This window comes from Emys orbicularis, chromosome 1 (assembly GCF_028017835.1).
Source record: "Emys orbicularis isolate rEmyOrb1 chromosome 1, rEmyOrb1.hap1, whole genome shotgun sequence".
Lineage (NCBI taxonomy): Eukaryota > Metazoa > Chordata > Testudines > Emydidae > Emys > Emys orbicularis.
The window spans coordinates 366,849,608-366,865,243 of NC_088683.1; the positions used below are offsets into that span (position 1 = coordinate 366,849,608).

General features: G+C 43.8%; 1 pseudogene; it reads left to right on the forward strand.

Annotated features, from left to right (window-relative positions):
* Positions 1 to 5,287: 5,287 nt before the first annotated feature.
* On the forward strand, positions 5,288 to 6,264 carry LOC135873544 (olfactory receptor 52P1-like; annotated as a pseudogene).
* Positions 6,265 to 15,636: the final 9,372 nt, after the last annotated feature.

A 15,636-nucleotide genomic window follows, 5' to 3' on the forward strand; every position in this document is an offset into this window, starting at 1 on the left:
TCACCTGGGGCGACTGACTTTAAACCTGTGTGACAAGAGGAGGAAAGGATATCTCCTTGTTTATCAAGGGTGCTCTGTCTCAGTTTGTCTGATCTGATCATTGTGGAAGCTGATAGTCTGAGTAGTTCCTCACACCTAATGGCTTATCACTCCATTACCAAGCACTGCTCTCTCCTGTAGAGGACTTTTCCTTCTCCCATCCCCTGGTTCTTGTCACGTGGACAGAAAGCAGAAGACCATAAGTCCGAAGTGCAGGCAGTGAGATGTATATGGAGGTTAGTTGTAAGCAAGCATATCCATAGCTCAACATGCTGGTAGAGTCTGTTACCCAGTTTTCCATTCCCAGGTCTTACTCCCCAGAGCCTTTTTCACGTGTCGCCCTTCTTCGCTCTAGTGCCACAGAACTTTGCCTGTGTCCCCATTTCCCATTCCCATTTTTCCACCTCCTCCTTCTTAGCAGGCCCAAATATACCTGTCGTGCACACCCCAAGTCCCACCCCTTACAATTTATGGCCATGTTCCATTTTGGAGGGTCATGAGTCTGGGGCCTTCATCCCACCCCTTTTATACCCATGGGAGGAGTAAGGAATGAGTTTGTGTTCTGGCCAAGACCAGTCTTTTCTTTGGCTTTTAGTGTTATTATGTCTCCCCCCATCCTCTTTTGCCCCTCCTAACTGGTTGCTTCATCTTGGCTTGAGAAAGGAGCCAGGCAGCCTTTCAGTGTATACTCATATATTACACTCCCACCATACCCTGTAACATTTTTAGTTCTATCCCTTATCTCTTCCTATTATACTAACAAATGCATCTGGCCAGGCAGAAGCAACACACACAGTGTCTTTGTCCTTTGTTCACACTTATTAGTGTAAGATATAAGAGAATCAAAAAGTCAAACCCAAAATTCGATCTCAGGCTGACAAACAAGTCTATATACTAATATCCCCCTTAATGAGTTTCCTCTCTCTGACCATCACCTGATCTCTTTCACTGTCACCCGTCAGCCCCCACCTCCACACACCCTGTCATTCGGCATTTCCGTAACTTCTAGACTACCAGAAGATACTGCAGCTTTCTGATGCAAGGTGGCTTTCCATTAGACCCTGTGAGACCAACAGACGCTACACATTCAGATAGCCAAAGAGAAAAGAAAGAAACTCTACAAAGATGAGCTTCATTATCATGGGTACAATGTTCCGGTGAGCAAAATTTACCTGATTTTTTTACGTCCAATCCTTCAGGAAACCTGGAGGAGAAACCGAATTACGACTAACAATAACAAGAGAATTCAACAAAAAATGTGGACATTGACTTACATCACTGAATGCAATTAAAAATAAATAATACAATAATGTTATTGTTGTTTTGTCACTACATATTTTTTGGGATACTTTTGGGCTAGTTTTAACGCCATCATTTTCCATTTTTTGTTTGAAACACCTGCCAACCCTCAATAGGGACACAAGTTCCAGTTCTGGGGTTTTCATTTTGAAGTTGATTGTCATCTCATAGGTGTGCTGCTAATGTGGATGAACTCCTCCTGGGGCATGGAGCTTTTTAAAAAATCAAATCTGAACTAGGTATCTAAAGAGAATGTTTATTTGTTATTTGATATAAAGACCAATGTATGACTAAAAAGAACTGTTTCAGGAAATAGATGGGGCTACTTTTAGGTTAGTTTTTAAGTGACATTGGGCTATGAATGCAGTAGAAATCTGGCCACCGCAGCCAGAACCACAGGGGCCAGAGAAGCAGCCTAGAAGGCAGAGCTGGGCCAAAGGCAGAGCAGCAGCTGAGCCAGACGAGCCAGAGCTGGGCCGGAGGAAGAGTAGCAATGCTGAAGCACAGCTGGGGAGCTGGAGCTGGAGAAGACCAGAGCTGGGAGGTGGGACAGCACAAACCAACTGTGCCAATGGGGAGCCAGGGATAAGCTACAGCATGGACTTGCTGGGCAAGAGCCAAGATCGTGCACACGATCCGTGCCACAAGTAATACGGCATCCAAGTGTGATGAGCAGCTGCGGAAAGCAAGATGGGGACATGGGTAGAGGGCCCAGTGGAGAACGACATCGCCTGACATCAGGGTCTTGAAGTTGAATCTAGGGGGGGGGCAGGAGGGAGGGGGAGGGACATGAACCAATGGGAGGGCGGATGCTCAGAAAAAGGGCCCTACCACCTAGAGTCTGTGGGCTCTGCTGCCCCTCTGTTGTGCTTGGGTGCCACTCGCAGTAGCGTGTGGATATCTTCATTATACAAACTCCCCCCTGCCATCTTTAACAGTGGAATATTTCACAAGATCACTGCTTCAATGATCGTCACTGGGCTTCTGTGGTAACATCCCGATAGGACACAAAGGGGCACAGCAATTGTCTCAGGCTGCCTGCAAATGACTGAATGCCAAATGCAGAAATAATATCAATAGTGGTATGTGTATTAGGCGCGGAGTCAGTCAAGGTACAACACTGCACATGTTCCACTTGGTTCATGATGGGGGAACTGGGATTGTGTAGTCTGCAGAAGAGAAGAATGAGGGGGGATTTGATAGCTGCTTTCAACTACCTGAAAGGGGGTTCCAAAGAGGATGGATCTAGACTGTTCTCAGTGACACCTGATGACAGAACAAGTAGTAATGGTCTCAAGTTGCAGTGGGGGAGGTTTAGGTTGGATATTAGGAAAAACTGTTTTCACTAGGAGGGTGGTGAAGCACTGGAATGGGTTACCTAGGGAGGTGGTGGAATCTCCTTAGAGGTTTTTAAGGTCAGGCTTGACAAAGCCCTGGCTGGGATGATTTAGTTGGGAATTGGTCCTGCTTTGAGCAGGGGGTTGGACTAGATGACCTCCTGAGGTCCCATCCAACCCTGATATTCTATGATTCTATGATTCTAAGTCCCATTGCAAACAGAAACGCTAAAAGACTTTACAGGGTTGTTTTTTTCTAAATTAAAGCTGGGATTGTGGCGCACAAGATGCAACTTCCAGAAAATCGGAGCAGCTCACTGAGGCACGTCAAATGGGGCCAACTGGAGTCTTGTTCTTCAGAACTTGGAATCAGTGGCGGGATGAGCATGGCTCAGAACCTCACAAAGCATCCAAACCTCAACAAAGCATCAAATCCCTCCCCAACTGCCACCTTCGTGCCTGTGCATCTTGTTCCCAGAACTGGGAACCTAACCACAAACCCCAACCAAACCCACAATCCCATACACAGCGACCACACATGTGCCGAGTGGGCAGAGGAAATTGTGCCAAGAGGGGCTGCTGCAGGCCAGGATTGGGGGAAGCATCATTTCCACATTATACCTAAAGCCTAGTAGCAACAGCGGTTTCACCCATAGGACAGATGGGGCTGGAGCCAGTGCGTCAAAGAGGCAGCCAGGACTGTCACTGCGGACCCCCACTGGCAATTCATCTTGTGCAGTTTAGGCAGAGCTACTACGGAGGGAGCCGAAATGTCTTGCTCCATGTTTTATTCCTCACCAGCAAAGAAATACCCGTTAAAGCATCAGAGAGACTTAGAGAACCACTCTATGGTCTGAGATTCTCAGCAGAGACTTTGAGCCAGTGAGGCGGATCTCGCATTGTTAGAACAGAGCTTGGTGAATGTTCATAGGGCTTGGACCATCCGCTGCCCATCTCAGGTGGATGCTGTGCTGGGCGACTGTACTGGACAGGGGATTCTGAGGCAATATTATGTATAATTCTCTTACGCCCCCCCTTGTACTGCACCTCAGTTTCACTCTTTGCTGGAGCCCAGGCCACACCTCTGTCATTCCAGGACTTTTCAGACAGCATTTCACAGAGTGAAACCTTGGGGCTATTGTCTGTAAAGCCGTGACCAACAGATGTTAATAATTCCTAGTCAGCTTCAAGGAAAGAAAGCCATACATCTCGTAATGGAGATTCTCTATGTCTTTGATGGAAGACAATAAAATATGGGTAGCATCTGATGAGAAACAGTCAAATGAAAAAGAGTCCCATTCAATTACACCATGTAATGTCAGACAACTAAAAAGTGACCATTCTTAGAGTGCTTATATTAAAATGCTAGAAGTCTAACTAATAAGATGGGTAGCTAGTATTAAATGAGGATATTGATATAATAAGCAGCACAGAAACTTGGTGGAATGAGGATAATCAATGGGACACAGTAATACCAAGGTTCAAAATATATCGGAAGGACAGAATAGGTTGTCCTGGCGGCCGAGTGGCACTATACATGAAAGAGAGCATAGAATCAAATGAAGTAAAAATTGTAAATGAACCAAACTGTACCATAAGAAAGCACTCTTTTTTATCTATTTTGAATTTTCCACTTTTCAGTTTAATTGAATGTCCTCTTGATCTTGAGGTAGGATACAGGGACAACACATTTCCTATCTACTCACTACCAGTCAAAAATTTATAGACATTTCTCATGTCCCCTCTAATTCATCTTCTTTCTAAGGTAAGAGTTCCAGTCTTTTCAACAATAACAGGAGTACTTGTGGCACCTTAGAGACTAACAAATTTATTAGAGCATAAGCTTTCGTGGGCTACAACCCACTTCTTCGGATGCATCCGAAGAAGTGGGTTGTAGCCCACGAAAGCTTATGCTCTAATAAATTTGTTAGTCTCTAAGGTGCCACAAGTACTCCTGTTATTTTTGAGGATACAGACTAACACGGCTGCTACTCTGAAACCAGTCTTTTCAACCTGTTCCATATGAGAGTTTCCTGGGGCCTTTGATCATTCTCGTTGCCCTTCCCTGAGCCCCTTCTAGTTCGGCAATATCCTGTGTGAGAAGGGTTCCCAGTGCTACACAGAGGAGTCCAGAGGAGGGAGAAACATTGACTGAGTGATCTCATGGCATTGTATTTTCTGTATAATTCCCCATCCCTCTCCTCCTGGATCCCAATGCTTTGGTTTATTTCTGTCCATGCTTGCACTGTGAGCAGGGTTTCACAGAGCTGTGTACCATGACACCCAGGTCGCTGTGCTGAGTTCATAAAGTTAAATTAGAACCTTTTATGGTATATGAGGAGTTCAAGCTTTTCCCTCCAGTGGGCAGACACCTTGCAGTTATTGATATGGGTTCCCTCTGATGACTTCTCTAGACTTGACTATGACCTAAATAATGTGGTGCCATCTGTAAATATTGCCATCTCACTATTCACCCCCTTTTCTAGACTTTTAATAATTATGAAGTATTTACCACAATATTTGTTATAAAGTGTATAACCGACTTGCTCTGCTTCTCTCCCTTCACAGGCACCTTGAGCATTTCTGAGCCCGATTGAAGAATCGACCACTTCATGGCACTTTTCAACCTCACCCCCTCTGACCCTTCAACATTCATCCTAATGGGTATCCCTGGCTTGGAAGCTGCTCACGTCTGGATTTCCATCCCTTTCTCTACGTTCTACCTTATTGGCCTGTTGGGAAATTTCATGGTTTTGTTTGTTGTAGGCCAAGAGCAGATCCCGCACAAGCTGATGTACCTGCTGCTCTGCATGCTGGCGCTCACAGACATTGGCACGTCTACCTCTGTCATGCCGAAGGTACTGTGTATATTTTGGTTCAATTTGAAAGATTTTACAGTGAGTGGCTGCCTCACCCAGATGTTCTTCCTTCACGGGGTTCCCATGATGCACTCAACTGTCCTCGTGACAATGGCCTTTGATCGTTACATTGCCATATGTAACCCTCTGAGATATGCCACCATCCTCACCAACACACGAATAGCTAAGCTAGGGCTAGTGGGTTTGATGAGAGCTGTTCTGTTCATCCTGCCCCTGCTCGTGCTCCTGAGCAGGCTGCCATTCTGTGCCAACCGCATTATCCCCCACACATTCTGCGACCACATGGCTGTGGCAAAGATGTCGTGTGGGGACATCACAGTCAACAATATGTATGGTTTGGTGATGGCGTTTCTAGTCATTGGGTTACACCTGACGCTCATTGCCCTGTCCTATGGTCTGATCATCAGGGCTGTCCTCAGAATCTCCTCCAAGAAAGCCCACCAGAAAGCCCTCAACACCTGCACAGCTCACATGTGTGTGATGTTGATGTCTTATCCTCCCTTCCTCTTCTCCACTCTCACACACCGGTTCGATTAGAGAATCGCCCCCCATGTTCACATTATCTTGGCCAATCTCTATTTCCTCCTTCCCCCCTCCCCATGTTCAACCCTATCATTTATGGGATCAAAACGAAAGAGCTTTGTGACAAAGTGGGCAAATACACCTGCAGAAAGGTATCACCTGTAGCCACTGACTTTAAACCTGCGTGACAAGAGGGGGAAGGATATCTCCTTATTAATCAAGGGTGCTGTGTCCCAGTTTGGGTGAGCTCAGTATTGTGGAAGTTCACATTCTGAGAATGTCCTCACACCAAACATCTTATCACTCCATAATAAAGCACTGCTCTCTCTGTTGCTGAGTTCCCCCTCCCTGACCATCACCGATCCCTTTCAGTGTCACCTATCAGCCCCCACCTCCACACACGCAGTCACTCAGCCTTTCCGTGGTTTCCAGACCACCAGAATATTCTGCAGCTTTCTGAAACAAGGTGGATTTCCATTATACCCTGTGTGAACAGGATTCTTGATCAGTTTAGTGAACTGAAGCTACACTTTCTGATAAACAAAGACAAAGAAAGCAACTACAATGCTGAACTTATGTATCACATGTACAGTGATCTGGTGAGCAAAATTTACCTGTTTTTTCTACGTGCAATCCTTCAGAAATCCTGGCAGATAAACCAGGTATTTGAGTTGGAAAGCTTTAATATGGGAAAGTTGCTGCAGGAATTGAGGACATTGTACTAGAGCTTATTGGTGAGAGTTGTGAAACTGTGTGTTTGTGAGAACTGGACTGTGTTACCCTGGATTTGAGGGGTGTTTATTCCAGAATGTGATCAAGCCAATTGTAACTCTATGATGTACACTCAGTCACTATGAATTAATAAAATAGAACACCACATAATTAAGGGTTAATTGGAAAGCAGGCTTTTAAATGCAAGGTCAAAATCTTGCTAGTAGTTTCTGATAACACTGCTCTACAGCCAAAATGCCTCTGAAATAAATGTAGTCAAACTTTACTAATTCTGGGTCACTGAGAACGAAAATGATGCTTAGAATTGTTGATTGGCTCTAGTTTTCAAGATATGCTATTGGGTCAGTATATACGACCCTTGACTTGGGAATGGCGGAGGATAAGTGAGTTATAAAGGGAAGGGATCTCAATTTAAACCAGAAATGACTAAAATACATCTTTGACTGGATCTATGAATAAATCTATGACTGGGTTTGGACAGTACTTGCTTTTTAGGCAAAACAATGAATGATGCAATCTGAAGCTGGCATTGCGTCATACATGGTATGAATTGCGTCATGTTATTCCTAGAAGTCATGGATGATGCAATCATAACGAAGCTTACATCACTCTGCTGAACAAATTGCCCTATATCAGCTCTAGAAATCATACAGTGTCGTGCTCTCTTATTTGTCAGTGTTTGATTTTGCAAAGGGACACATTTCTGTTTAGCCAAAGTGAGCAGAGATGCCTCGTACTTGTGTGAACAGTGCAGATAACTTCTGCTATGTTTGTGGTGAAGTGACTTTTGCCTCACAAAAGCGCAGTATAACCACTATGGTTAAGAAAGCCTATCACCTTTATTTTGGCTGCAAAATTGGAGAGCAGGACAAGAGGTGGGCCCCACACATATGCTGCAACACTTGTGCAACAAATCTTCGCCAGTGGTTGAACAGGAAAAGGAAATCTATGCCTTTTGCAGTGCCAATGATTTGGAGAGAGCCAACAGATCATACCAGCAATTGTTACTTCTGCATGGTGCCTCCAGTTGGGAAAGGTGTGTCAAAGAAGAAAAAGTGGACTGTGCATTATCCAAACATTCCATCAGCTATACGCCCAGTACCCCACGGAGAAGGACTGCCGGTTCCTGATGCACCAGAATCATTCTCACTTGAGTCAGACGAGGAAGAGGAAGAGGATGAAACTTCTGGTCCTGAACCATCAATGTCACAGGACCCACATTTTCTCCCATCCTCCTCCTGTGAACCACACCTCATAACACAAGGTGAACTGAATGACCTTGTCAGGGATTTGGAACTACCCAAGAGTAAGGCAGAGCTGTTGAGCTCCAGACTACAGCAGTGGAATCTCCTGGCAGGTGATGTTAGGGTTTCCATGTTCCATGACCGTCAAAAGGATCTTGTCCCATTCTTCTTCATGGAAGGTGATCTTGTAGCCTGCAACAACATCGATGGGGTGATGGCAGCCCTCAACATCGTTCACGATCCAGATGAGTGGAGACTGTTCATTGATTCATCGAAGAAGAGTCTTAAAGCTGTTTTAGTGCATAATGGCAATGTTTTGCCATCAATTCCAGTTGGTCATGCAGTCCATATGAAGGAAACCTATGACAACATGAAACAACTTTTGAGGTGCATAAACTATGACCAACATCAGTGGCAGCTTTGTGGCAATTTGAAGGTTGTTGCTCTCTTGCTTGGTCTGCAGACTGGATACACAAAGTACTGCTGTTTTCTCTGTGAATGGGATAGCCGTGCAAGAGATTCCCACTACATCAAGAAAGATTAGCCACTCCGACAGTCATTGGAGCCTGGGAGGGAAAGTGTTCAGCATCCACCACTTGTTGAATCAAGGAAGATTTTGTTACCACCCTTACACATCAAGCTGGGTCTGATGAAGAACTTTGTCAAGGCCATTGACAAAACACAAGCAGCTTTCAAGTACCTCCGTGGAAAATTTCCAAGGTTAAGTGAAGCTAAGATAAAGGAAGGTGTCTTTGTTGGTCCTCAGATTCGTGAACTTCTTCGAGATGATGCATTTGACCATGCACTGCGTGGCAAGGAAAAGACGGCATGGAAAGCCTTCCAGTTAGTGGCAATAAATTTTCTCAGAAACAACAAGGCAGACAACTATAGGTTGTTGGTGGAAAACCTCCTCAAGGCATACAAAAGCCTTGGTTGCAACATGTCACTAAAGATACATTTTTTGCACTCTCATCTAGATTTTTTTCCACCGAACTGCGGAGCAGTGAGCGACGAGCGATTTCACCAGGACATTGCAACAATGGAGAAACGCTATCAGGGCAAATGGAGCCCATCAATGCTTGCAGACTATTGCTGGACAGTGACAAGAGATGCTCCATTTAATGAATACAAGAGACAAGCCAAGAAGCGCCGAGTAGACACTGAATAGGACTAAGCTATGTACAGAATAGTTTTTTGCCTTTTGTTTCATAATAAATTTTATTTATATAACCCTTTTGCTGATTTTTAAAGTGTTACATAAACAGGACAGGTGAAATATTATCATGTAAAGCAACCATAAACACATGAAAAGACCTAGGTTTACAATTTATGATTAAAACTCTACTATCTACACAATATACATAGACATAAAATGTAAAAACTTAAATATCTTAGAAACAGTAGCCAATCAGTTGTTTTAATTGTCATATTTGAATTCAGCACATCAAAATACATAATAAATAGCACATTTTATCTCTGAAGCAGACGACTTCTCAAAAATTGTAGACCAGTGTAATAATGAGAGGAGTGGACAGACAAATAAATAAATATGTGAGAATGAAAGAATATAAATGGATGATAACCTTGAGTCTAGATGCCTCTGATATTACAAGTTTATTGAAAGTTAGGAAAAGTGGTGGTCCAGTAGGGGTCACTATGACCTATGTGTTTTGTAGAAGTTATACAAAATTAGCTAATACAATGTACTTTGGAGCAGTCCTCTGAAGCCATGTTGAGAGACATTTTTTCCTGACACTCTTTATCCCTGGTGGGGGAGCAACTGGCCACTGCAAACCTGCTGTTAATTACTCTAAACCGTTCCAGGTGTTAGGTAAATATCTGGGATGTTCTAGACCTACTGCTTATGTCTCTGTGTGCTTAAATCTAATAAACTGCAGTGCTAGACAAGAGCATGCTTACTTGGATTTCTTCCTTTATCAGACAGAATTGCCGTCTTCCAATTGATTTATTCCTGACACCGCCTGAAGTGAAATAATTAAGTTGCCCCTGTTGTGGGTTCTGAAATACCCGGGTACCAAACTGCTGTGACAACACCTTGGAGTGCAATAACTTACCACTGTATGCAGCCAATTTTTAAGTCACTTTTAGTGGGAACTTTCAAAATACACAGTAAGCATTCCAGTTCTCGAAGATGTCAAAAGTCGGTGTCGAGATTTCATCTTGGAGTTTGTGAAACAGATGAAACAGAGATTGCCACCAAATGTTCAGGTGATTGAATCACTTGCAGTACAAAGTCCTTCACAACTTAGATTAGCTGCTATCTCATTTCTACTATTATTTTGTGGAGTCCTTGGACAGTTCTAGTGGAAGGGGAGAGATTTCCCTTTATGCCTCTCACTGCTTCTTTTATTTTATTGTTTAGCCACGGTGACACTTTTTTGGTTCTCTTGTTTTTTTAAATTTTGGGTATACATTTAAGTTGAGCATCTATTATGGTGTCTGACTGCCCCCGCCACCCATGGCTGGTAGGAGCTTCTGGTCCTTGGCCACCCATGGCAGCTGAGAGATCGGGGGCCCCTGCTGGCCGACAGCCCTGGCTCCTCTGCCCCGGAGCTGAAGTGGAAAATAGCATGGAGGTCTCTGAAAGTCATGTAGTCCATGACTTCCTTATCAATTCCTATGAACAACTCACTGTGGTGGAACCCCGGCAACTGAGGAGGAGGCACCACAGTCGCTGATTTGCTGCAGATAGTCGATTTGTTCACCCCTAGGCTCAGAGTGTCAGCTGGATGTTTTCAAATGCTAAAGGCTGGAATCTTGATGCCTCAGTAACGCTGTTCAGGCTACTCAGTGCTTCTGTCCTTCGAGCGCCAGTGTTATCAGTATTAACAGATAAGGAGCGTGTTAATTCAGCAGAGCTTGACGTTACTCGTAAAGAAAGACCACAGACACAGTTCAGTGACAAAGGCACTCGACCAGGTTTATTTCCATTAAGGCATAGTCCTAGCACACTGGCTATGAGCCAAATGAGCAAACAAACTCATGAAATTCCTTTATCTAAATAAATACTTTCTAGTCAAGGACCTAACTTCACTTTACAACTAATGAAAGAACTGTGCCACGTACGAAGGGTAAAGACATAAAGTACGTCGATCTACCATCTCCAAAATGATGGGTTGGTAGAGTGATATCACCGAAGTTTGATGGCGATGTTAAAGAAGTTTGTAGCCTCGGATTGCAAACATTGTGACTAACTCTTCCCCCGCCTCCTGCTTGCTATCAGGAAGGTGCCTCAAGCCTCCAAGTTTTCTCCCTTTGATCTGCTGTATGGGAAGCAAATTGCCTCCAGATTTTGTGGGCGTTTGCTAGAAGAATTTTGCTAAATGAAGAACAGGTACAAGAGAAGGCTTAGAGCAAAGGGGTTCAGCTGCGAGTGTTCAGACTGGGGGATTGAGTTTTATTGTTACTACCAAGTTTGCTGTTCAAATTACTGGTTCAATGGCAGGGACCGTTTGAGGTAATGAGGCATGTGGGCCCCATCAAATATGAGGTCCAGCACGTAGAGAAGAAAAAGGAGACTCAGATCAGAACATAAGATTGGCCATACTGGGTCAGAACAATGGTCCATCTAGTCCAGAATCCTGACAAGGGTCAATGTCAGGTGCTTCAGAGGGAAAGAACAGAATAGAGGTATTATAAAGGGATCCATCTGCTGTTGTCAGATCCCATCATCTGGCAGACAGAGGCTACAGACACCCAAAATATGGGGTTGCATCCCTGAACACCTTGGCTAACAGCCATTGAGGGACCTATCGTCCATGAACTTATCTCATTCTTTTTGAACCCCATTATAGTTTTTGCCTTCACAGCATCTCCTGGCAATGAGTTCCACAGGTTGACTGTGTGTTGTATGTAGCACTTCCTTTTCTTTGTTTTAATCCTGATGCCTATTAATTTCCTTGGGGGCACCCTGGTTCTTGTGTTATGTGAAGGAGTAAACAAGACGTTTGTGTTCACTTTCTCCACACCATTTACAATTTTATAGACCTCTATCATATCCGCTCTTAGTTGTCTCTTATCCAAGCTGAAAAGTCCCAGTCTTTTAAATCTCTCCTCAGATGTAAGCTGTTCCATACCCCTAATTATTTTTGTTGCCCTTTGTGATGTTGCACTCCATATGTTTTATGGAAATATGCTTATGAGTGTGAATATGATGTAACTGGAATATGCTTTATGCAAAATGTCTCTTGTAAGGTATCATAACAAAGATTATAAACTACTGAATATATTCCTCCTATTTGTATGCATGTATCATTCTTGTATCTGAAGATAGAAATATGAAGGATTACTCTGAGGTCCTATAGCAATTACGCAAATTGTGGGCCATTAATGGTGGTTTAGAATCTTGATGGCTCCCATTGACGAGGACAATTGGTTGTAAATGGTTAATTTACCTGCAATCCTTCCTGTGTACATGTGGGCCAACCCAGGAAGAATGGAGCCTAGAGGTCTTACAGTGACATGTGACCATGTCACATGATACTGTAATCCATCTTAATCCTTGTACTTTTCCATTGATGAGGCGGGGGTGAGGACAAGCACAGACAAAAGATTCCCACCTTGTGCCAAACCTATAAAAGGGGGTGGAGCAGGACAAAAGGGGCTGCCAGTCATGAGAAAATCCGTGCTTACCACCTGAGATTTCTGCTGGATATAACGAAGACTGTACCAGGGGAAAGAATCGGGCCCAGAGTAGAAAGGAGTCTAGTCTGTGAAAGTAGCTTATTGGAACATCTTTGAGGGTGAGATATTACCTGTAATCAGGTTTCAGAGTGGTAGCCGTGTTAGTCTGTATCAGTAAAAAGAATGAGGAGTACTTGTGGCACCTTAGAGACTAAATAAATACATACATGTGTTAGTCTCTAAGGTGCCACAAGTACTCCTTGTTCTTTTTACCTGTAATCAGTTTCTTACTGTATTAGGCTTAGACTTGTGTGTTTTGTTTTATTTTGCTTTATGACTTACTTTGCTCTGTCTGTTATTACTTGGAACCACTTAAATCCTACTTTTTATACTTAACAAAATCACTTTTGTTCATTAGTAAACCCGGAGTAAATGATTAATACCTGGGGGAGCAAACAACTGTGCATATCTCTCTATCAGTGGTATAGAGGGTGAACAATTTACGAATTAACCCTGTATAATCTTTTTACAGAGTAAAACTGATTTATTTGGGGTTTGGATCCCATTGGAAGCTGGGTGTCTGGTTGCTGAAGACAGGTAACCTGCTGAGCTGTTTTTAGCTAAAGTCTGAAGCTTTGGGGGCATGGCCCAGACGCTGGGCCTGGGTTGCTGCAGGCTAGTGTGTCTGACTCAACAAGGCAGGGTTCTGGAGTCCCAAGCTGGCAGGGAAAAGGGTGTCAGAGGAATTTCAGCACATCAGGCAACAGTCCCAAGGGGATCTCTGTGACTGAATCCGTCACACCGCTCTCTTTACACAGTATTCATGGTGTGGTATTTATATCAGGACAGACACCCCAACTAAGGAAGAGATCATAGAATCATAGAATCATAGCATAGTAGGGTTGGAAGAGACCTCAGGAGGTCATCTAGTCCATTCCCCTCCTCAAAGCAGGACCAACATCAACTAAATCATCCCAGCCAGGGCTTTGTCAAGCGAGGCCTTAAAAACCTCTAAGGATGGAGATTCTATCACCTCCCTAGGTAACCTATTCCAGTGCTTCACCACCCTCCTAGTGAAATAGTGTTTCCTAATGTCCAACCTAGACCTCCCCCACTGCAACTTGAGACTATTACTCCTTGTTCTGTCATCTGCCACCTCTGAGAACAGCCAAGCTCCATCCTCTTTGGGACCCCCCTTCAGGTAGTTGAAGGCTGCTAACAAAGCCCCCCTCACTCATCTCTTCTGCAGACTAAATAACCCCAGTTCCCTCAGCCTCTCCTCGTAAGTAATGTGCCTCAGGCCCGTAACCATCTTTGTTGCCCTCCACTGGACTCTCTCCAATTTGTTCACATCCCTTCTGTAGTGAGGGGACCAAAACTGGACACAATACTTCAGGTGTGGCCTCACGAGTGCCGAATAGAGTGGAATAATCACTTCCCTTGATCTGCTGGCAGTGCTCCTACTAATACAACCCAATATGCCATTGGCCTTCTTGGCAACAAGGGCACACTGCTGATTCATAGCCAGCTTCTCGTACACTGTAATCCCCGGGTCCTTTTCTGCAGAACTGCAGCTTAGCGAGACAGTCCCCAGCCTGTAGCGGTGCATTGGATTCTTCCTGTCTAAGTGCAGGAGTCTGCACTTGTCCTTTTTGAACCTCATCAGATTTATTTTGGCCCAATCCTCCAATCATTCAAGCCATCAAATCCTTAAAAAAATAGGAAAGCTGCTGGCAAGGATAACTTGAATGCAGAATTGTTCAAGGTAAATCTTAAATTAGCAGCATCTATCCTGACCCCTCTATTTACATCAATGTGGGAAAGGGGGAAAGTGCCAGATGAGTGGACCAATGGGGTTATAGTGAAGATACCAAAGAAAAGAACTCTCAGTAATTGTAATAACTGGCGTGGTATCACACTTTTATCTGTGCCAAGCAAAGTATTGTGTAAGATCATTGTCCAGCATATATCAGAGGCAGTTGATAGTGTTCTCAGAAGAGATCAAGCTGGTTTTCGGAAGGGGCGTGGATGCACAGACCAGATCTTCACTCTACAAAACCTAATATAACAGTGCTTAGAATGGCAACGGCAACTCCACATAAATTTCAAAGACTTTGAGAAGGCTTTTGATAGCATTGATAGGACCAGCCTATGGCACATTCTGCAGGCATATGGAGTCCCTTTCCGTATGATCAACATAATTAAAAGCTTCTATTTCAACTTAACATGCAGTGTTGATCACAGTGAGCTCAGTTTTGAAGTCAAAACAGGAGTATGTCAGGGGCATGTCATGTCTGAAATCCTCTTCAACATTGCCATCGACTGGGTAATGCAGCGTACAACAGAAGACATGCCAAGAGGCATTAAATGGACACTCTTTTCATCCCTTGAAGACCTGGACTTTGCAGATGATGTCGCTCTCCTATCACATATCCAGCACCATATCCAAGAAAAAACAACTCGACTCAACACATTCAGCCAGCAATTTGGACTGAAAATCAACCGCAATAAGACAGATACCATGACCTTTAATATTGCCTCACCATCACCAGTACAGATTGAGGAATATGTTCTCACCAATGTAGAAACAATATTTGGGCATCACCATCAGCCAGGACGGTGGAACAAGCCAGGACATCTGGAAAAAAATCAATAAATCCGGGAACACCTTCAGGAGCTTAAATACAGTCTGGAAATCATCAAAATACAACAACAAAACAAAACTCAAGATTTATCAGAGCTGCATACTTTCAACACTACTTTATAGTACAGAATGCTGGGGAATGAGAACGTCTGACATATCCAAACTGTCTTCATTCTATACAATCTGCCTCAGAAAAATTCTCCGTATCTTTTGGCCCAAAACAATCTCAAACCAAGTGTTGTCAGATGCTCCCGGTGTGGTGCTCTGCTCTATTCAATGTTGATATCAGTCGGCTG